The following is a 21,995-nucleotide window of genomic DNA, read 5'->3' as shown; positions in this document are numbered from 1 at the left end:
CTACTCAAGCAAGCCCTTTAAAGATTTTACATGGTTTGGGAGTGGTAAGGAAGCAGAAACCAATAAAATGGAGCCAGGCGAGTTAGTGTGAGGCAAGATGAGTGGATTGAGAGAAGGGGGTATAGGCAAATAAGAGTTGAGGGCTGCGAGAAACATGGGGGGCAGAATGAGAGGGTTCAATAGGATGGAAGAACTGAATTAGAGAAAATGAAAGGTGGGAAGCAGAGGGGTGTTTGGGGTTATTGTAAGCACTGATGTGCTGATGAATGGGGTCTCAGTCAATGTGGGAAGGTGATAGATATTATATTACGGGAAAGGAAATTTTGCATTCCAAGATGAAATTAGGGTAAATTACATACAGATTGGAGATGGGGCGAGAGAGGAGACAGCCGCGAGTTAGTGAGAAATGATTTGAAAAGAGTGTAGCAGAACTGGGAGTATGATTAGTGACGTGGGAAAGGGCACTGATGTGGTGGGGGAAGGTTAGTATGAGTGAGATGTGAGGTTGTTACTTTGCTAAAGAAGTGTGCGAGATAACAGCATTGAACGTGTAGGAAGGTATTTGAGTAGGTATGATTTTTATTTATTTTTCTGATTTCCGTGTCCTAGGAGGTCAGCATGCTATATTTTGTAATATTTCTGTCTGGCTGTTGATATACTTTCTGATTTGTTTGCTAGTGATATATGATGTTTATGTCAGGAGTAGCAGACAAAATTAGCTGCGATAGACCAATGTCATTCTTCACCAACTCGCCATAACGATGAAGTAGCTTCTCGCCTCTGTAATTTGGTACCTGCATATTTGCTTCTAAGATGCGTAATAATATACTCTAGTATTTTTTCATCAAATGTTCCTTCTCTTAGCTAGGGATATGTGTGTTTCTGAGAAGCTTTACCCCCATACGTTCTCGTCCTGTTGGCGTCCAATAGCACCGTCGGTGTCCGCTCCCATTGTGCCTCCTATCCTTGTCGCCAATATTTTTGTGTCTCAATGACTACTCTAATCCAGTGACCTTTAAGCGTTTTTTCATGTAGTAATCCACAGTAACTGAAGGCAGGTCCTACACTGCTCATGCCTGGAGTCTTCTCTGGAACAGAACACTCCATGCATCAACAAGACCTCATTCCACAATGACAGTCAGGGCCCGCCTTTAGCATGGTGAGCTGAACCCAGACCCAGGGTCCCAATTTTCTCAGGGGCGCATGGAGCTATGTGCATTAAGGTTATTCCAGGAGCAGCACCCTTCTCATCTTGCCTCAGCCTTGTCCTAGCCCCTGCCTGTTCGTTCCTATATGATTTGCCAGTTTAAAGTGGTGTTAGTCCTTCATTATTATACTGCGGACTATGCTTTTAACGCTCCTTTAGCCCCCTTCTTTGCCCTCCCTTCACTCACTGACCCCTGCTGGTACACATCAACAAAACCATCATTTGCGTGAGGCAGCTAAGCTATCGGTGATGTAGGTGAGCTAGGGGGGATCCGGGATGTTTGTGTTCATGAGCAAGTCTCTGCTCATCCGGGTACTGACCAGTGAACACAAAAGGGGCCCCCTACTACCTCATTTAATTCACGACAATCAGCAAACGCACCAGATTTCTCTCCGCCCTGGTCGCTATCTTAACAAAGGCTGGTTATGACAATAGTAATACAAATAACAGCACATTTCATAACCGAATGTAATACAAATCATAACACACAACAGTGACTAAGGCATTTTGTGCTGTGGTGTGACTACTGGCACTAAAATGTGTTAGTCTAACCCCTGATGCGTGGTACTTGGCAGAGCTGGCAACTGTTTACAGTGAAACTTGTTTTCATTGTAAGGTGCTTCAACAACTTTGGGCAATGTCTACACCAGATAAAAATGCACGCCTAAATAAGTAAATAGATGAAGGCTTTAAAATACTTACGTTACCAAACATTTCTAAAAAACGATTCCTATGAGGCTAACCAAATAGTGTTTCATGAAAGGGCAGATTGGGGAGTGTGGGCCACTTTTTAGGTTGAGCCTAGACAGCGCTTGTGCCGTCTCTTCAAGACATGCTGTATTCAGTTTTTGGGCTTAGACCCCACCCACGGCTTCTCATTGGTTTGTTTTAGTGCCCTTTAAAAATCCTTGCTTTCAAGTGGGTATTTGTTGCCATTTGTCCCAACTTTTCCTTGTTTGTTCCCTCCCATGGAGCATGCCCCCAGGACTTGTAGCCTTCCACTTGTGTGCATGTAGGCTGCTGCTACGCCCTACTTTTTTCTTTTGTTTCTGCAGCCTGAACGGGAACTCTCTATGGTCGCACAGCTGCTTCCCCAGCGCAATTGAAAACAGGCCTGGTCATGTTCCCTGCTCTGCCCCCATACGAACACCGTTTTCTCTAATTATACCACCCTGCTTTTATAATTGGCTGCAGACGGGGAAAGGCGGGGGCAACGGCGGCTAAAATAAAACAACCCCAGGGATGTGGAATTCCAATAGCCCGACACCCAGGACATATTGTTTGGGTTCAAGGGCAACAAGATTTCATGTGTATTTTGTCCTTGGGACAAGTAGGCCCAACCCCGTGCAGTACAAACCCTTTGGCTGCCAGTTTGTAGTACCACATTATGGATCCAGGAAGAGCACTGTCTGCAGTTATTGTAATATTTTTGCCTATATGTTATTGCTGTTCAAACCTTGTATTTATGGTTCATTAATTGAAAGCCTTTAATGTTAGGGGGAGCGCTCTAAGTAAATGTTGTAAGCTCTGACTACTATACGGACAGTGGTTCCAGTATAAAAATGCGTTTCAAAGTTTAGCAATATAAGGCTATCTATAATGATCCCAGAATGCTCTCTTATTTGATGAAAATATTTGCAGAAGCTTGAAAGCAAGATTGATGATTCTTTGCATTCAAAATAAAATGTTCATAAAAAATGAAAACAGGAAAAAAAACCTTTAGCTAAACTACTGTAAAATTTCAGGTACCATTTCTTTGCAGCATCATTTAGTAACATGTGTTTATGAATGCTAGTAGTTCCCAAAAATATTCAAACAAAAATAAACAAGCGTTGGCAAAGCCAATAGATCTGAAATTGGTGGTCAGCTTTTTAGTTTTGTCAATGTGTAAATTGTTTTGGCATGGTTTTTGTAAAATTTTATTATTGCGGGAGCTGCCGGGCCCTCGCCATTATAACAAACATTGGCAAAAGCAAAAATTGTTTTTGGTATCAAAAAGCACACACTGCCACAGTAGTTACCGGCACTGAACAAAACGACTTTGTGTGCCGATATGCTCCATGTGAAAGAGCAGAATGCTGTCACTCACAGTGAAGCCAGCTGATAGAGAGAGACAGAATTTTAATAAACAGAAAAGGTCATGGTCAATGCCAGATCAAATTAGGGGCCCAATTATTAAAAAAAGTCTCAAACGTGCACCAATAGTATATGTTCTTGCACTAAGTGCAGCTATACGGCTTTCATGAATTTACAGAAGTAGGACAAGAAATAGTACTCCTAAAAAATATCTGTGAAAAAACAAGTTACTTACCTGTGCACTGTGGTTCTTCAGTATTGATATCTTTCATAGATTCACATGCTTGCATCTTCCCCGTCGTCATTGTGGGAGTCTCACGGTATTTAAAATATAGCAGTATATAAGAAAATTCATATAAAACTAATGCAAAGGGAACCAAATTTTTGTTAACCCATTGTCCTCTTTATAAGACCCAACTATCAGCCAATGAGACGCCAACCCTGAGACCACAATCCCCTGCAGAGCCACCATAACTCAGATTTCAAGCACAAGTGTGAGTCCAAGCTTCCCATCATGAGGTAAAAGTGGTTCGCCTTAAAACGGGGATGCGGGCGGGCCGCATGGGAATCTATGAAAGATATCAATACTGGAGAACCACAGTGTACAGGTAAGTAACTTGTTTTTTCTCCAGCATTGAATCTTTCATGGATTCCCATGCGGCCCGCCCGCATCCCTGTTTTAAGGCGAACCCCTTTTACCTCATGATGGGAAGCTTGGACTCACATGCTTGAATCAGAATAGTAAGCAATACATAGCTTTCAGAAAAGTGTTTTAAGGGCATGACCCCTTTTCTCCTTATGACCAAATAACCACTTTTTACAACCTACAAGTGGAAGAAAACAGCAGTTTGTCTGTCAAAAAAGTTAAAATATCAAAGACTAATTATACACTTAACTATCTACATAAGCAATCGTAACACATATTTATGTACATACAGTCATACAAGCCTGAAGAAGTACCTTACTGAGATAGTCGACGGAGCACAGCTTGTCCCACCGCCGAATCTCCTTTCCATGCTGTAGCCAAACAGTAGTGCCTGGTAAAGGTATGAAAATTCGACCATGTTGCCGCCCGACAGATGTCCGGGAGCGAACCTTCCGCAAACAATGCAGCAGAAGTAGCCATCTTCCTTGTCGAATGGGCCGACACCTTAGAAATCAGTGAACTTCCTGCCTTCTCGTGGCAAAAGGCAAATGCTGAAGATAATCATCGGGATATACTGTTTCTAGAAAAAGCACACCCCTTCCTGGGAGGGACAAAATCAATGAGTAATTGGTTTAATTTTCAAAATGTCTTTGTTCTTTCAATGTAAATTCTCAAACAACACCTGACATCTAGCGTGTGAAGGGATCTTTCCGCTAGAGACTTTGGCTCCTGAAAGTATGTAGGTAGAACAATTGGTTCATTCAGATGGAATGAACTCTGGACCTTCCGAATGAACGTTGGATTCGTTCTCAGCACCACCTTATCCCTCTTGAATTGCATAAAAGGTAAAATGCCTGTATTTCACTTACTCTCCTGGCCAATGTTAGGGCCAGCAATAGTGCAGTTTTCCAGGACACGAACTTTAACTCAGCCTTATGGATAGGTTTGAACAGTGACTTCATCAGCTGTGCGAGAACCGTGTTGAGTTGCCAGGGCATCGCTGGATGCTTTATTGGTGGGAATACTCTGAAGAGTCCTTTCACAAACTCCTTCATTACTCTGGCAGACTAAAGAAATACCTTCTCCGGTGTTCTCTGGTCCCTCGAGATCGCAGCCAAATGCACCTTAAGAGATGAATGGGCTAAGCCTGTTTTGGCTAGATGCAGAAAATACGGCAGTATTTGATCCAGCGTTGACTGTAAAGGGTGTAAAGAGTGATCCAAACACCACTGGCAGAACCTCTTCTATTTTGCAGCATACGTTTTATTGGTGGAAATTGCTCGAGTGACTGAGAATATCTTGGCAGTCTTGAGGAATATTCAGGGATTGAAATTCCTGGTCATGAGGTTCCAAGCTGACAAATTCAGAGAGCCTATCTGTGGGTGCACCACTTTCCCCTTGCTCATGGCTATCAGATCGTTCACAGGCAGAAATCGAATATGAGGGTATACATACATTCGTCGAAGTTCCGTGAACCAGAACTGTCTCGGCCATGCCGGTGCTAAGAGGATCAGATGACACAGTTCTGATTTCATCTTGCGTAGCACTTTGGAATTAGAGGGCATGGCGGAAATGCATAGGCAAACATGCCCGTCCATCGTAGCTGAAGAGTATTCCTCCATGAACCCTTTTGAGGGAATCTGCTTGCAAACCTTTTGCATTTCTTGTCTTCTCGTGCTGTAAATAGGTCCAAACCTGGAGTTCCCCATAGTTTGAATATTTGCAGAATCCTATTGCGATCTAACTCCCATTCATGGCATATGCTTGTAGACCTGCTTAGGAAGTCTGCCCACATGTTGTGGACTCCTGGAACATGTTATATCTGCAGAGGGATATTGTGTTTTAGAAGCCACTGCCAAATTTCTTGAACTTGAAAGGATAATGTTTGTGACCTTGTTCCTCCCTGTTCGAGCAGGTAAAACATAGTGGTAGAGTTGTCCTTTTTCACTAGAACTGGGGAATCGTGGATTCTGGTGAGAAATGCTTGTAGACCTAAAAACACAGCTTTTAGTTCCAGCAAATTGATGTGCATCAGAGCCTCCTGAGAGTTCCAGTGACCCCGAATTTCCAGGTCTTGTAGATATGCTCCCCACCCCTGCAAAGATGCGTCCGTTGTCATTATGAAACTGGGAGGCTTAGGCTCGAATAGTAGTCCTGTAAAAAGATTCGTTCTTATCCCCCTCCATGACAGAGCTTTCCTTATTTGTGGAGTGAAAGAAACGAGATCCTCGAATGATCCTTGAGCCTGTAAGCATTGTAGGTCGAGTTGTTCCTGAAGAAGCCTCATGTGAAGCCGACAATTTGGAATCAGTGGAATGCAGGATGAGAGCATCCCTAGCATAGATTTGTACATCCTCACTGAAACTGACTCTTTTCTTTGTGTCCGAGACACCAACTTTAAGATTTTTTTAATGCGTTCTTCTAATGGGCATGCCTTTGCCTCTCTTGTGTTCAGTACTGCCCGAGAAACTGTAGAGTTTGTGACGGTACCAGGGAGGATTTTTCCACATTGACTCTTAGACCTAGTGTTTTGAATAGCTGACGACAAGCTCTTAAGGAGTTTTGAGCTGAGTGGTATGTAAGTCCTTTTACTAGCCTGTCGTCGAGATAAGGATAGACTTGGTGTCTTTGCTGCCACTGGCGCCATGCACTTTGTGAACACCCTCGGCACTGACCGGAGACCAAAGGGCAATACTTTGAACTGATAGTGGCACCCCGCCACCTCGAACCTTAGATAGCGTTGATGTTTGACAAGAATAGGGACATGAAAGTACGCATCCAAGAGATCTAATGATGTCATAAAGTCTCCTCTGTTTAGCATTAGGAGAATCTCTTGTAGTGATAGCATTCTGAAGAGTTGCTTTTATATATACTTGTTCAAACCCCTTAGATCCATTACCTGCCTCCATTAGGTACTTTGTTTTTTCTTTATTAGGAAAAAATGCGAGTAGAATCACTTTCCACAATGTTGCTGAGGAACCTCCTCTATCACCCCCCTTCAGTAGAAGATCTGAGATCTCCTTCTTTAGCAAGGTCAGATGCCAAAGTTCTTCTTCTGGCCGCCTGTTGTTGGTAGGGCACATTAGGTGATCTATACTGCTGCTGATTTACATACTGGTAATAACCCTGTTGCTGGTAAGGTTGGTATCTATAGGAGTGAAAAGACAGCCTTTGCTTGTATTTGCCTCTTCCTCCTCTACCTCGAAAGGCCTTAAACCGCTGCTGTTGTAGTGTCCCTAGTGAGCGTGGCATGTCCGTATCAGCCATAATCTCTTGAAGAGCATCATCTATATGTTTTCCAAAGAGATTTACACCATTAAAGGGCCTGTCGACAATCTTAGCTTGAATCTCCAGACGAAAAGAAGTAGCTTTAAGCCAGCCTTGCTTTCGTAAAGTGATTGCTCCTGCCATCTGTCTGAATGCCACTGATGAGATGTCCATGGCTATATCAATCATCTCAGAGGATGCCCTAGCTCCCTCTTGTAGTATCTGCCTCTCCTGTTCTTTCTTATTGTCCGGAAGATAATCTAGGAAAGGTGCCAAATCGGACCACATTTGCCTGTGGTACCAACCCAATATGGCTAACACATTTGATGCCTTAATGGAAGTGGCAGCTATCACTGCAAAACGTGTTCCTGTACCATTCAGCCTTCTACCATCCTTATTGGGAGGAGCAGAACATGTAGTCGCAGGATTCCTAGAGCGCCTCTGGGCTGCCTGCATGACAACAGACTCGGGGCTTGGAGGACCGATTAGACATGCCGGAGACAATTCCGGAGCCTTATATTTCTTCTCCATTCTCCGAACTGCTGCAGGTACTGAAGCCGGACTTTTCATAATTTTTATACTTTCTTCCCAGATGTAGTTCACCATTGGAATGGCCCATATTGATTTCCTAGCGGAATCCTTACGATCATATAGAAAACAGTCCGCCTGTTTCACGGGACGAGGTAAGTCAAACCTCTTTGAGGCCCGCTTCAGCAGTTCGTGAAACCCTTCAATGTCTTCCGGCTGAGAATTCGCTGGGGGAGGTGAGGGAGAAGGAGAGGATGGTGCAACATACTCGTCCCATTCATCGCCCACAAGCACCACATCCTGTGTCAGCTCTCCCTCTTCTGGCTGGTCCTCCACATCACTCTCTATATAGTCATCTCTGATGGCTATTACTCTTGGAGGTATTGCCTTCTGTGCAACCAGTGGCGGCTGTGTAGTCCCGGAAGAAGGTGCACCCTGCTGCTGACTCGGGGTGTTAGGCACAGGAGCATTAGCTTCTGGGAAGCGTTTGTAATAGTCATTAATCATGTGTCTCAGGTACGTGATCAGCGAGATTGGCAATGATATGGTATCTTCCCGGGGTGGCAGAAGATTATCCTCCTCTTCCTCAAAATCCTAACTCTCCTGAAAAGATTTGTACCTATGCGATTTTGGAGGTGGGTGATCTTTATGGTTTAAATCTTTTATTAGCATTTTGAACAGAAGGGCAGACAGATACAGCAGCAAATTGAACACTTCAGGGAGACAGCTCCCCGGTAGCTAGTGACACATAGTTTACTGCAAGTGATGCATTACAAGCCCAAAAGAGGAAAAGTAAACCCTGCCCTAAAGAACCCTCCCCCTCTAGAATCCCCCAACTCCCCCACCCCGTCCACACTCACTCAATGACAAAAATTGCACTAATAGAGATAGTTGGCTGTTGTCCTTATGCCGTGTGTTGGTCCGGCTTAGGGGCCTCAGTGAGGCGCAGGAGCCTGAGATATTTTGGGCAGGTAATTTTGTTGAATTCCTGTGAGAGTAAAGACACATATGGTTCCCATAACGCCTGAAATTCCACCCCCTTCCCTGTAAGAGACATAGATATCCTCTCCATACCTAATATTTGCCAAATTTTATGCAGCCAGTTTGTGTGGGTATTCGTTGTTCCCCAATGGGCGAGAATGGCCTGAGCCGCCGCGCCCAGCGCCATACCAATCTGTCTGCCACGGACAGACTTTAGGGGGTAAGTCAAAGGATTTGAAAGGCCCAGCAGCACATAAGTGGGAAAACGCGGGAGCTGCGTGTCTAGATACTTGTCTATGTCATCGAGGACTCATGTCCAGTAATGCTGGATGCACGGGCACTCCCACAGGAAGAGTGCCAAGGTCCCTTTGACCCTGCAACTCCGCCAACATCTGTTGCTGTGTGAGGGTTTGATTGTGTGTATTCTAACTGGTGTGTAGTACCAATGTGAGGTCATCTTAGTCAGTGTCTTTTATAAACTATTATAACATCCAATGTAATTAACTGCATCTTATTCAACACTAGGTCCATGCCAAAGCATAAACATGAACTAGAGCAGTTAATATCAGAGACTAGTCCTGACCTGGTATTCCTTACTGAAACCTGGGCATCTGCTTCTTCGGCACCAGACTGGAATATTGCTATCCCTCCTGGATATTCACTGGTCCAAGTGGAAAGGAAAGAAACGGTTGGAGGTGGTATCGCGCTCATCTATCGCTCCCACCTTAAAATTAATTTCAGACAAGAACCTACAGTGGAGGCTGAAGCTATGTCATTTAATGTCAAATATAATAACTCAGAACTTCTCTCTGGTCTACTGATTTATAGACCACCAGGAGCAAGAGCTCCTTTTACTAAATCCCTACAAACTTTTCTGGAATCCTGCTTTGATACTCCAACCTTCACTGTTCTAGGTGATTTTAATTTTTATTTAGAGGAAAACAATAACTCAGATTCCTCAATTCTGATAATCTGGCAGGTTACGGGTTGAGGCAAATTATATCTAAACCCACACACCTAGCCGGGCATACCCTAGATGGGATTTTTACAAATAATGACCATATTGAAGTGAAAGACATACAGCGTGTTCCTTGGTCGGATCACGCTGTAATCTATTTTAAAGTTAATTCACTATTATCTGTGAATGGTCGGAGAGATCGCCCTTTGTCAGCAACAGCCCGTCCTTGGAACGATATACAAAGTGATGACCTAGCTAAAATTTTGATAAGTAGACTCCCCACCATGGAAGATAGCAATGGAGGGGCCACCAATTTTGATCTATGGATCAATAAGGCAGTTGATGAGCTGGCCCCAGAGAAAATAATACAATCTAAGAGACGATTAGTTACCTCACCATGGTATACGGCAGAGATAAAGCTTTCCAAAATTAAATGTTGACGACAGGAACGCATCTGGAGATCTGATTACAGTCCTGAACATAGGAAGGAATATAATCGAACATTGGAGGAATATAAATCTTTAATTAAATTGGCCAAAATGACATATTTTACAAATAAAATTCTAGAGGCTAAAAATTCCTCCAAGGAACTATTTTAAAATAGTTTCCTCCCTAACTAAGAGCCCATATGATACAATTTTTCTTCCAGACCAAAATGTCATTGATAAATTGGCTCTTTTCTTTCAGCAAAAGGTTCAACTAGTCTATAACGAACTTCAAAATTTAAAGGTTAACCCTGTAAACGATATAGGAGAACCAACTGAAGCCTCTGAAACTCTGAACTGTTTGTCCCATTTCTCTCCGCTAAGGGAAAAACAGGTCATTGACCTATTAACATCAAATCAAATCAGGCTCACCTCTTGATCCTTGCCCTCCCCGTATATTTCATCTGGCTCCTACGGCGATAACTGCTTCCTTAACTTCTCTGCTAAACGAAGTAATTAGATCTGGAGTTTTTCCTATCAGATAGAAAAAGGCCTGTATAAGGAGGAGTGCATGATCCAATGCCTCAGTTGAAAGTAATGGAAGCGTTCTGCTTCTGGGAACCCAAAGATGTCCCGTACCTGGGAGAATGTTAGCAGGCCCTCCACATCAAAGAAATGACCCATGGAGCGGCATCCTGCCTCTCTCCAGACTGCGAAATTCGAGGCCGTCAATCCAGTCGTAAAATCCGGGTTCTCACAGAGAGGGGATAGTGGAGACGGGTAAGTGGTCAGGCCTAGTTTAGTACTGGTGCTATCTAAGGCAGTTAGTGTTACCCGGGTTACCGAGAATACGTACAAACTCCTGGGTCTGTGTGCCTTGGGGAGGAACGGAATCTTTCAGAGATCGGTGCCCGCCACGCCTTATCCTGGAAGAGCCAGGGCTTCTCCGATTCCAGGCGACTCCACTCTACTAAATATCTCAGTTGTGTCGCTTTAAAGTAGAGTAGTAGGTCCGGGATTCCCAGCCCTCTGGCCTCTGGAAGGAGGTAACTCAGAGACCGCTTCATTCGCGGCTTCCGACCCTGCCAGATGAACTGCGCTAATTCTGACTGAAGTTTAGCAAGCATACCCCGTGGGGGGGGGGGGGGCAAGAGGCATGGTTTGGAAAAGGTATAGTATTTTGGGGAGGGCCGTCATCTTACAAGCCGCTATCCGACCCAGCCAGGAGATGTTAAGGTGTTTCCACCTCCCCAGGTCGCTCCGTAGCTGCCAGGGGAGTGCCCCGTAGTTACTATCTATTGTTGCTGATATTTAATTGGCTAAGGTTATCCCTAAGTACAAGATAGTCTTCGAGGCCCATTCCAATGGATATTGGGCCCCAAGAAGGTCCACTGTGCCCTGAGGGACCAAAAGGTTGAGTTCTTGAGATTTTGTGATGTTGATTTTGAACCCTGAAGCAGTTCCAAAGGTCTGCAGTTCCTCCAGGAAGGCCGGGAGGGAGACGGTTGGGCACTCCAGAGATGCCAGGACATCATCGGCATACAGGCTGATAATGTGTCTATCACCGCCGAAGGGGCACCGCCGAAGGGGACCCCGGCAATGTCTGGGTGATCCCTGACCCTCTGTGACATGGGCTCCATATACAGAGCGTATAATAGGGGAGAGAGTGGGCAGCCCTGATGGGTACCTCTATGGATGGAAAAGGTGTAAGAGGTAAAACCGTTGATCCGAACTGTCGCTGTAGGGGCGCAATAACAATTAAGAATACGAGCCCTGCATCTGTCCTCTATCACTTGGTTGAGGTGTGGCCAGTGGACCAGGTCGAACGCCTTCTCGCTGTCGACCACCAGGAGCATATATTCCCCCTGGAACCTGTTCGCCTTATCAATAATGTGCAAAGCTCTCTTGGTGTTATTGCTTGCTTGCCGATGAGGGACGAAGCCCGCTTGATCCAGGTCCACTAGGAGGGGCATGTAATCATTTAGTCTGTGGGCGATGATGCTCGTAAATAATTTAAAGTCAATGTCTAAGAGGGAAATGGGCCGGTAAGAGCTGCACCGTTGCTTGTCTTTCTCAGGTTTGGGTAGGACAATTATCGAGGCTTTTAACATTTCAGGAGGAACGGACCCAGGATCTGAGAAGGAATTGAATAATTTTGTAAGAATAGGGGCTAATGTGGGGCAGAAAGATTTATAAAGGACTGTTGACAGCCCATCGGGGCCCGGGGACTTGCCCAGCTTGAGGCACGCTATCGCTAATATTACCTCCTCTATGCGAATGTCCTCGTCCAGGATTGTGGCCTGATACGAGGTGAGAGCCGAGGTCTTAGCACCTTTCAGGGAGTAAGAACCAGCTTCTGGATCGAGCTGCTGGCTGTCATACAGGCACTCATAAAAAATTTGAAGGCATTCGCTATGCCTGGGCCCTCTGTGACCAAAGTCCCTGTAGGTGAGAAGATCTCAGAGATGCCTTGCCAAGCGCCTTCCCCATTTGTCTCCACCGACATAATAGGAATGACACAGGCAAAGGGCGGAGTATTCTGCCCTGTCCAGGCCCAGTGCCACAAGTTGAGCACGGGCGCTGGACAATTGGCGCCACACTCTCGGGACGCTCGTCTGCTGATGTATGCGTTTGAGTTCCTATACTCGTCCGGTGAGGTCCTCCCTCTTAGCCTTGCGCATTTGATTAGCTGCAGAGGCTATATCTATAAATTCCCCTCTGATGACGGCTTTGAGTGCGCCCCAAAAAGTGGTTGGCGATGTTTCAGGGGTAGCATTGTGATGGAGGAAATCGTCGAGAGTGTGCTGGCTTTTGCTTTCTAACCTCCGTGCTGTGCAGTAGGGAGTCCCGGAGTCGCCAGGATCTGGGGTGGGTGTGTGGTCAGGGGCATGGAAAGAGATAGCGTCACCGCCCCGTGGTCTGACAGCACAGCTGTGTGTATCTCAACCTCCTTAGTGAGTGAAAGAAGCTCCCTAGTGCCTAAGAAGTGGTCCAGCCTGGCGTACGTTTTGTGCGCATGAGAGTAGTAAGAGAACTAAGAGAATGCTATTGACTGTGGGTGTTTGGCCCTCCATAAATCCACCACCCCTAGTTACTCCAGACGTATCAGACCATCCGCTGACAGCACCCCCGCCTGGCCGTACCTTAGCGCTGATCTGTCCCGTGAGTTATCGAAAACCAGGTTGAGATCTCCCCCTACTAACACTAGTTGATCCCCCGATCCCAGTGCCTTGTCCAGTGCTCTCTGCAGGAACTCTTCCTGTTTCTCATTAGGGGCATATAAAGAGCCGATCCCAAGTGACCTGTTTGCAAAGGTGAACCTGTACAATAGTAGGCGCCCCCTGATTTTGTTTATCTTCTGGTCAATTGCCCTGGAGAAAGAGTTGCTCACCAGAATCGCTACTCCTACCGAATAAGTAGGGCTTGACGAAAAAAGATTCTGCGGGAAGGCCCTGGACTTCAGCCTATGACCGTCTTCGGCAAGGAGATGAGTCCCTTGTAAAAGGCATATGTCTGCCCGTGAAGACTCTAGAAAGCTAAGAATGGCCCGCCGCTTAATTGGATTGTTGTGCCCACTGACATAGAGTGACAAAACTCGGATGTCCCCGCTAGTCATGTATGAGGTAAAGTAATTACGGCCCTACCTGTCCCTGGGTGCCCCCCGTTCCCTCCATGCTCCTCAAACACCAATGTACCTAGAGGAATCCCTACAAAGTGTGCAGATAAAATAGCCCCTGTGTAGGTGAGTGTGGACCCCAATAAAATCCCTCGCCAAAAAACCCAACAACAGTGGAAAAAATTGGAAAGATGGACAGATATCTAGTCCTGTGGTATGACAAAACCACATGGTGAGTCCAATGGGGGTTGGAATGTGGTCAAAGGCACGACTACCCCCTTCCACCGCCCCCCGCTAGGTGTACATATCATAGAAACCGGGACCCAATTTAGGCGGCAACAATTTTAGCCAAAGTGGAAGGGACGGCTTCGAGGGTCGCCTGCCGACCCTTAGCCATCTCTTCAGGGTCCGGTTTAGCCGGGGTCCGGCGGCGCCGACTCTCTACCAGCCACTCTTTTTCATTTTTTGAGACCACGGTGGCGTGCCTTCCGGACTCTGCTCCTCTGGAAGTGCTCTATCTAGCACGAGGCAGGTCTCCGCCACCGGAAAATTGAGCGGAAGGGGTGACCCCCACGAGTAGGAGATGCCAAGACCTCGGAGGTGTGCCATCGGCAGACGGAATGACCGGCGCTTCTGCAGGGTGATAGCTGCAAGGTCTTGAAAGAGAGTTGGGGAATGGTCCTGGAAAACAATGGGGTGAGAACTGCGTGCTTTCTTAAGGATCTCCTCCTTCACCTGAAAGCCATGCACACAGACCAGGATGTCTGGTGGGAAGGAAGAGTTCTGCCTAGGGAGGCCCACCTTGTGTGCTCTCGGGGACTGCGGAGGGCCCCCAGGATGAGCTCATGGGCAAAACCAAAAATTTCATCCCCCTCTGCCCCGGATGTCACTCCCCTAATTTGCACATTGTTCCTCCGGGAGCGATTTTCCAAATCCTCCAGGTGTGCCTGTATGTCTATATGCTGCTCCTGGAGTCGGATGAGTTATTGCTGAAGAGTTTGCACCGCCTCCTCTCTGCTCCCTTCCTTCTCCTCCAGATCCGCGAACCATTCCCCCAGAGCGTCAACGTCTCGCCGTGTCTCCTTAAGTTCCTGCGCAAATTCGCTCTTAAGGGAGTGGAGTTCATCCCTCAGGGAGGTAAACAGTGCCTCCATAAACGACCGAGTCTCTGGTTCCTCCGCATTGTGCTCGAGCGGATGACCCAACCCTCCAGGAGGCATGGCCGCTTCCTCCGTCCCACTCCCCCCGGGTCGGGAGAGAAGATCCTTGATCGTGCGGTCTTTCTTGAGACATCCGGCCGCCATGGTGGGGAGATTGTTTCTAACACCTGCCTGATATCACCCAGTCCGTCATGTCGCAGGTTGTGTGCGCCAGTACCAACAGCACAAACACTCCAGGCCCCCCGGCCATGGAAAGAGATCGCGAGGCGGCCAATCACCCCAGCTCACCACCGTGTAGGCTCCACCTGGGGGGACCACCGACAGCGCCGGAGCGCGGCAAGACCAGGCCGTGTGGGTGTGTCTTTCGGACGGTAGCGCTGCTCCCTCTGCACGGCCCAAAATCGGCCTCTCATCGCGCCAAGGGGGGGCCCACTGCTCCACCGGCCTTCCCACGCCTCCCAGCGGCAGCTCTATCACACCCTGGGCTGAAGTGGCCGTCAAAAACTAGGGGGGGAGGAAGCACGTGCAGAAGGCGCAGCCCACTGGCTGGATTCTCCCAGGATTTGAGGCCTCGTTCTGTCCCCCGCTTCAGGCTATCATAGCCCCGCACCCAGGCCGCGAGCAATGGGGTAGAGCGCCATTCCCCAGGGCGTGAACTCGACTCCTTCTTGCAGGTAAGGGGGCAAGTAGGCGCCTGGACACCACTGCATGCGGCCCACCTCAAACTCCGGCAGCCGTCCCGGCCTTCCCAGTAGCATGCTAGCTCCTAGGGCCCCACTGGGCCGCACTCCACAAACTCCGCGCCACCAGCAGGACCGACCACAGGAGCGCGCTAATCAGGCCGATCTGCCCGCCGGTAGGGACCCCAGCAAAGCTCCTCACTCACCCAAGGGCTCTGCCGGTGGATCCAAAGCCCATCAGGAGTATCCGCAGTCGAGGGTTTCCTCTGCTCCTGCTGGAGCAGGGTTTATATTTTAAAACCAAATACCTGTTTCATTTTCGTATGTCATTATTAAAAGTACTACTGATTAATTAGTAATCACTAAAGGTTTGTCGTGTCTTGTCTAACCAACCTTATTAACAGAAGAATTACACGTGGGAATGCAATTGCATGGCTAAAATAATAAGTGAACTAAGTTAGTATGCAAACTGACAGAATAGATGTTGCTTATGTGATGTTATTGTGTTATGCGCTTAAAATAAATATGCATTAATGGCTTTAGATGTCGCAAATGGCTAGATAAATACACACACATAAGGGTATTAGCAGGGGAATAACACTGTTTAATTATTTCCATGTAGTAATTATGATTTTATGTCTTTTCCGCTTAAGTTGACCATTGTGGCCTGCTATAAAATAGCCACCAACCGCAGCCTACATTCGAGTAGATGAAAATATGAAAAGAGGCTTTGCACTGACTGCGACCCTGTCCTCTGTGCGACCTGAAAAGCCATGTTCATGACGGCAAATCTGGGAGTGGAGCCAGATGCCCCTGAACGTGAAGAAATGTTGCAACTTTGAATCCGACCCAATGAACTTATAATGGTCCCATGGATGAGATACATTTTTTGCCCTGAGAGACATCCGTGTTTGTTGCGAATTAGCTATGGACTTCTAATTTCTATTCAGAATTTGAAACTTATAATACATGAGAAAATTAAAGGATGTTTCCTAATGTACCAAGATGCCATATTTTCCACCAATCGAATGTCTTGAAAGTTATGTTTGCAACATTTGGAATGTAAATTTTGGTATAAATATTAGTAGACTAGAGAGGTCTAGCGCCACTTCTTCTCGAATCAATGATCAGAGGTCCCGACGCTGACGGAGAGGACGGGGACTCTACATGACGGCATAGAAATCTTTAATAATTGCTGAGGACCAGTTCTGACTTAGAAAACGACTATTAGCCAGAATAGGTAAATATGACAAAAATGATCTTGCATTTATTTGGCTTTCCTTACAATTTGATTTAGATAAACAATATTCTGTTTGAATTACTGTGTCGGGTGGTTATTTCATTGATATGTTTATTGAATATTTAGAGTGTTAAGTTTTATTACCAAACCTATGTACAACTAGATGATTCGATTGACCTCAGGGTACATGCAGATTGGTTAGAAACAGAAAGGTTTCCCTTTTATATGGCACGGATAGAGTGGTAGGATGAATGTTGGTGTTATGGGCCCCACCAGCGTATGATGTGTGTGTGTGCGTGTGACTGTGAAATCATTCCGTCCGTGGAAGTAGAGGGGATTCGGAAGCTCCGATCTGCACCACTCCCTCCGGCGCTGGAGAGTCTCTCCACCCTGGCCGGTTAGCTTCTATGGCCACTCAGGGAAACGCTTTAATTATGCTGCCCGCCTGGTGCCCAAAGGGCTGCTGCGGTGCTGTGGTGCGGGGGGCGCAATGCGGCTGGGCCCCATGGACGCGGCCCGCCCCCGGGAATCAGGCCCCTGAGGCCGCGATGCTCGCGCAGATGCGGCCCCGCTCTAGGCACGCGCATCACGACTGCCGCACCTCCAGCACCTCGCTGCGGGCCGCAGGACTCGGCCACAGCTCTCTGGCGGCTCCACTTGCATCCGCCACTGCTCCAAAAGACAGGGAACCCTCCGGTGCTCTGTATGCCCTGTCTCGGGCCGGAGAGCGCTGTGCAGGACGGCGGACTTGCCTCGGCTCCATCGTGGCCATGCCCCCTCGGTGGGCGATCTTTAAAGGAGAATCCTGGCATTTTACCTTGAGCTGCGATGGACTATAAGCAGGCCTAAATGAACCTTCCTCCTCTGATTCCTGCATTTCCAATAAAAGTGAAGGAGGAAGCAGCGAGATTTAACTCCACGATGCCAACTCTGATGACATCTTTCCTGATTCCAGGATCATGGAGCTCTTTTTTCTCTCCGTTGACGAGGCCATCGATGGTGGCATCCTTTGTATTGTTATCGTCGTTGACAAGCCTTGCATCGTTGGCGATTTGAATACCATGGTCGACGAGGTTGTCGTCGGCGAGCATGTTTCATCATCAGCGGTGCCTTAGTTGGTGTCGTTGACGGCACTGTCGTCGACGGCACTGTCGTCGACGATATCGTTGTCGGGCGGCAGTCGATGAGGCAGTCGACATTGTAAGGGTTGTAACTCCTGTCGTCGTCGACGCCGTCATCGATGTTGCCGTCGTTGACACAGTCAGTGAGGGACTGCCTGTCGTCAATTTCGCTGCCCTCGCCGACGAGTCCGTCGACGGGGTCTTTTTTCTTACAGATGCTTTAAAGGTGTATGTGGCACTGAGGAAGATGATTCAGACTTCCTATGAGAAGTGCTCACAGAGGACAGAGAAGCCGGCAATTTGTCCTTGGTCTTACAGACTTTTGGCTTCTTGTTGTCAGTTTTAGTTTTAGCAGACTTCAGCTTTCTTTTACGCTCTGGGGTAGAATGAGCCTCTCCAACGTCCGAACCAGATTCTGGGCTGGATTTCTTCTTCTGTAGCCACAGAAGTAAACGTGCTTCTCTGTCTTTTAATGTCTTAGCAGAGAAAGTCCTGCAGTGTTTACAATCCCTGGGTACATGGTTGGAATGTAAGCAGTATAGGCAGTCTTTGTGGGGGTCCTCAGAAAACAGTCTAGCCTTCACACAAGATCTGCAGGGTCTAAATAATCTCTTTTTAGAGCCCTCAGACATTTTTCACAATATGAAGAAACAATACCTCTTCCTTTCCAGAGAGTTCGGAAGTCGAAACAGTAGGGTCAAAAGTTCACCAACAGAGAGAACTGCTCAGAGCTCAGGGAGACTCCATCTCACACGATGTGCGGTTAGAAATCTGAGGTATGGTGGCTCTGCAGGGGATTGTGGTCTCAGGGCTGGTGTCTCATTGGCTGATAGTTGGGTCTTATAAAGAGGACAATGGGTTAACAAAAATGTGGTTCCCTTTGCATTGGTTTTATGTGAATTTTCTTATATACTGCTATATTTTAAATACCGTGAGACTCACACCATGACAACGGGGAAGATTTAGGCATGTAAAACTATGAAAGATTCAATGCTGGAGAACTGCATTTTGTATGTGTAGATTTGCTCATGCGAAAATCTGAGTATTTGCAAGTTCACTTTCCCTCCAACCACTTTTTTCCCAACTCTGGAAGAAGGTTACGCCATTTTCAGGAGTACATTTCCAATATTTCTCAGTATGGGAAAAGATTAGAGAAGAGTTGTTGAACACCCTTAAAACATGCAAGTTAGTAGGTTTGCCCAGACTCAAAAGGGCATTCTAACCCTGGATCTATTGCTTACCACTACTGTAGGAAGGTGGATATCTGACTATGGTTACCCCCAACTTTTTGCCTAGTGCCTAGCTGGTTTTTCGACTTAGTTGGCCTGAGATCCTGCCATCCAGGGTCTCAGGCTGTCTGCTCTCTCTTTAAAATGGACTCCATGTACCCTAGGTACATAACCAATTGGTAAGGATCACCTTATTGGACCCTGTACAGTGTACCCTAGGTACCCAGGGCATAGGTGTACCCTAGGCCTCCCAGGGGCTGCAGCATGTATTATGCCACCCCTGGTCTGGCCTTCCAATCAGACACAACTGGCTGATCACTCAGCTGGGGCAAGGTCGTGTAATCACCCCTTGCTTAGGTGTAGTATTCCTATACCTACCTTATATATAGACACATGTGTACCTATCAGTCACTCCTATGGCAGGCCTTAACAATCCTGGAGGCAGAGTGCTTGGTAACATGTGAGATGGTGCTCTAGCATGAGCTGAGCCTGTCTGCAGCTTTCGGAACCATGTCCTTATAGCTGTTCTATGATATAGCCTACCATATACTCTTAAAGTGCCTTATAATCTTAAACGGTTATGGTAACTATGGTTGGGCTGTATCAAAACATGTCGTGTAAGGTGTCTAACACTAGGGAATAATACCCCCATGCCATTTCTGGACATGAGAATATTATTCCCCCCTTCTAGAGGGAAAGACATGTTAAAATCATACTTCAACTGTTAGCCTCTGACCAAAGCCTCAGCATCACAAAATGGATGCTGCTGCCACGACACAAGTCTGACCTCCTGCAGCTGGGAGTGATCCCAGCCAGGGAGGCCTGGACAATAGGTTTCCTGCTTGGGGAGGTGCTAGCACCTCCCCAGACAGCCTTTAGTGTATTGGGGCAGGGTGGGCTGAAAGGAATGAGACATGCCTGGGGCACACAAGGTGTTCCTTGCATAGTCCAGTTCAAACCGGCGCTGGGGTACTCCAGCCCCAGCTCTGGCGCGAAACTGGACAAAGGGAAGTGGGTGTAACCACCCCCTCCCAGGTCCCACCCATAAGGCGTGACCTAGCAGGTATCCCAGCCCCCCCAGATTAGTATAAGAGTGGGAGTTGGGCCTCAAGACTTTGGATTATCCTGAACCTGCAAAACTGAACAGAAACTCTGGACCTTCGACATTCGACGAAAGAAGAAGACTGAAGAATCTCCCTTGTAGCCAAGGAGTGGCTACCCTGTGCAAACAGGCACCATCAAGAGACTACCCTTTGCTTTGCGACCGTTCTACGAGGAACCGACTGCAGAGCCCGACCAGAGCCTTGACTTCCAGACTTCTCCGACCCTCATCCACATCTGCAGCAGAGCTGAGATCCGTGGAGGCGACGAGCGACGTGGGACCGGCTACCTGGGAAAAGTGGCTAGTAACTTACAGCGCAGCTTCTGAGGTACCCTCGAAGTTGTGCACTGGGGATTGAGAAGCCCCAACCCCAAGCACCATCTGCACCGAAGATCAGCCCCCCACACTCCACGAGTCCTGCGTGGGGCTCTTCAGCATTTTCCTGCTTGCCGCATCTGTCCGGTTGCTTGCCCGCTGGCTAGTGGCCTTTGTGACGACGCACCCTGAAATCTTCTGCGCTGGTTTGGCTCCTCCAGACTGGCTCCCGCTTCTCTGCAAAGAAGAAGCACCCCAGACCTTCCTGGTCTGCACCAGAAGCAAGTCCTTTGTTCTTCGTGGGTTCCGCTTGCCAAGGCTTGGTGAGTCCTAGTCCAACTTCGACGCCACCGACAGCAAGAGCCTTCGTGGGACAGCTCGCCTCCTGGTCCTGGTCGGCCTCGACGCTTCCTGGTCCTCCTGGCTGCAGCGACAAGCTTCACCTTCACCTGCAATCTTCACGACATCGCCTGGTTCCTTCCTGGTTCCACGTGGTCACTGGCTAGTGACCTTGACTCTGTCCCTTCTGCTTGCAGGTTTCTTCTCTTCTTGATCCCAGCCTTGGGATCCACCGGACACTCTTCACTGACTGCCTGTCAGCATCTTTCTTCAGGCATCCATAGGAGTCGACGACGAAAACGACGCATCTTCACCCCTATGCACCCGCAGCCTGTGGGCTAGGTAACTTGGGTACTCCGGTGCTCATCAGGATAGTGACTATCCTAGTGTCTAGTTTTCAAGTCTCAACTTCCTAGCTACTCCGGAAGTGTCCTAAATCTACCGTTTTCTAAACTGTACTATTGCTATTGACTTTTACGCATTACGCGTGAGTGTTTCCACTCTGCACACGAATCCCGTGGGCCTCCCACTTCCTAACTAACGCTAGTGTAGGGTAGCCCCAGCGATTCCCTAGGCCTAGGCCTATACTATTTCCGTGACAGTGGTTCTTATACCACTTACTTAGTATATGGTTTGCGTGGCCCCTAGGGCCTAACTGTATTACTTACCTGTGTGACTTACTGTATGCATTAATAAGACTGTGTTGTACTTACCTCTAATCTCATAAAGAGTGCTGAGGGTTTGCTTAGAATAAATACACTTTATTTTATATATATATCTGTTGTGGTGTCCTTTCATTTGGTATTCAAGGGATTATATATGGTATCACAGCTGGCTTCACATGCCATTCAGAGTTTAGCCTAAGACTGCTCTTGTCCATGCTACCACTAGGATAGCTGGTCTATAAGGTTGACTTTACAACCAATCACCGTAAGGGTATTTGGACTGATATAAGGTGTACACTAGAACTAGTGACATCATACATCAGGCCAACTTCTCACATTGGTGAGCAGCGGTTGGGATCTGAGCTTGCTGTTGTAATACCATTGTAATCTTGAGATACTAAATTGAAAGATCACACAGATATTGTCTAGGTACATATAAC

The 21,995-nt window shown here is 47.3% G+C and overlaps 2 protein-coding genes across 2 annotated transcripts in view; both read left to right on the top strand.

The window, feature by feature from the left end:
- The window catches only part of LOC146810225 (zinc finger MYM-type protein 1-like), a 58,707-nt gene extending 41,845 nt beyond the window's left edge, over nucleotides 1-16,862 (top strand). Inside the window, exon 5 of the mRNA XM_085620367.1 lies at nucleotides 16,198-16,862. The gene's annotated coding sequence lies outside the window, so the exon portion shown is untranslated. The remainder of the gene's footprint in view (nucleotides 1-16,197) is intronic.
- Nucleotides 1-21,995, top strand: part of TEFM (transcription elongation factor, mitochondrial) — a 359,138-nt gene that overhangs the window by 112,493 nt on the left and 224,650 nt on the right. The window lies entirely within an intron of this gene.

The sequence above is a fragment of the Triturus cristatus genome, chromosome 7 (genome assembly GCF_964204655.1).
Source record: "Triturus cristatus chromosome 7, aTriCri1.1, whole genome shotgun sequence".
NCBI classification, from domain to species: domain Eukaryota; kingdom Metazoa; phylum Chordata; class Amphibia; order Caudata; family Salamandridae; genus Triturus; species Triturus cristatus.
The sequence above is the reverse complement of the archived record's forward strand: the minus strand, read 5'-3'. Positions and strand labels throughout refer to the sequence as shown.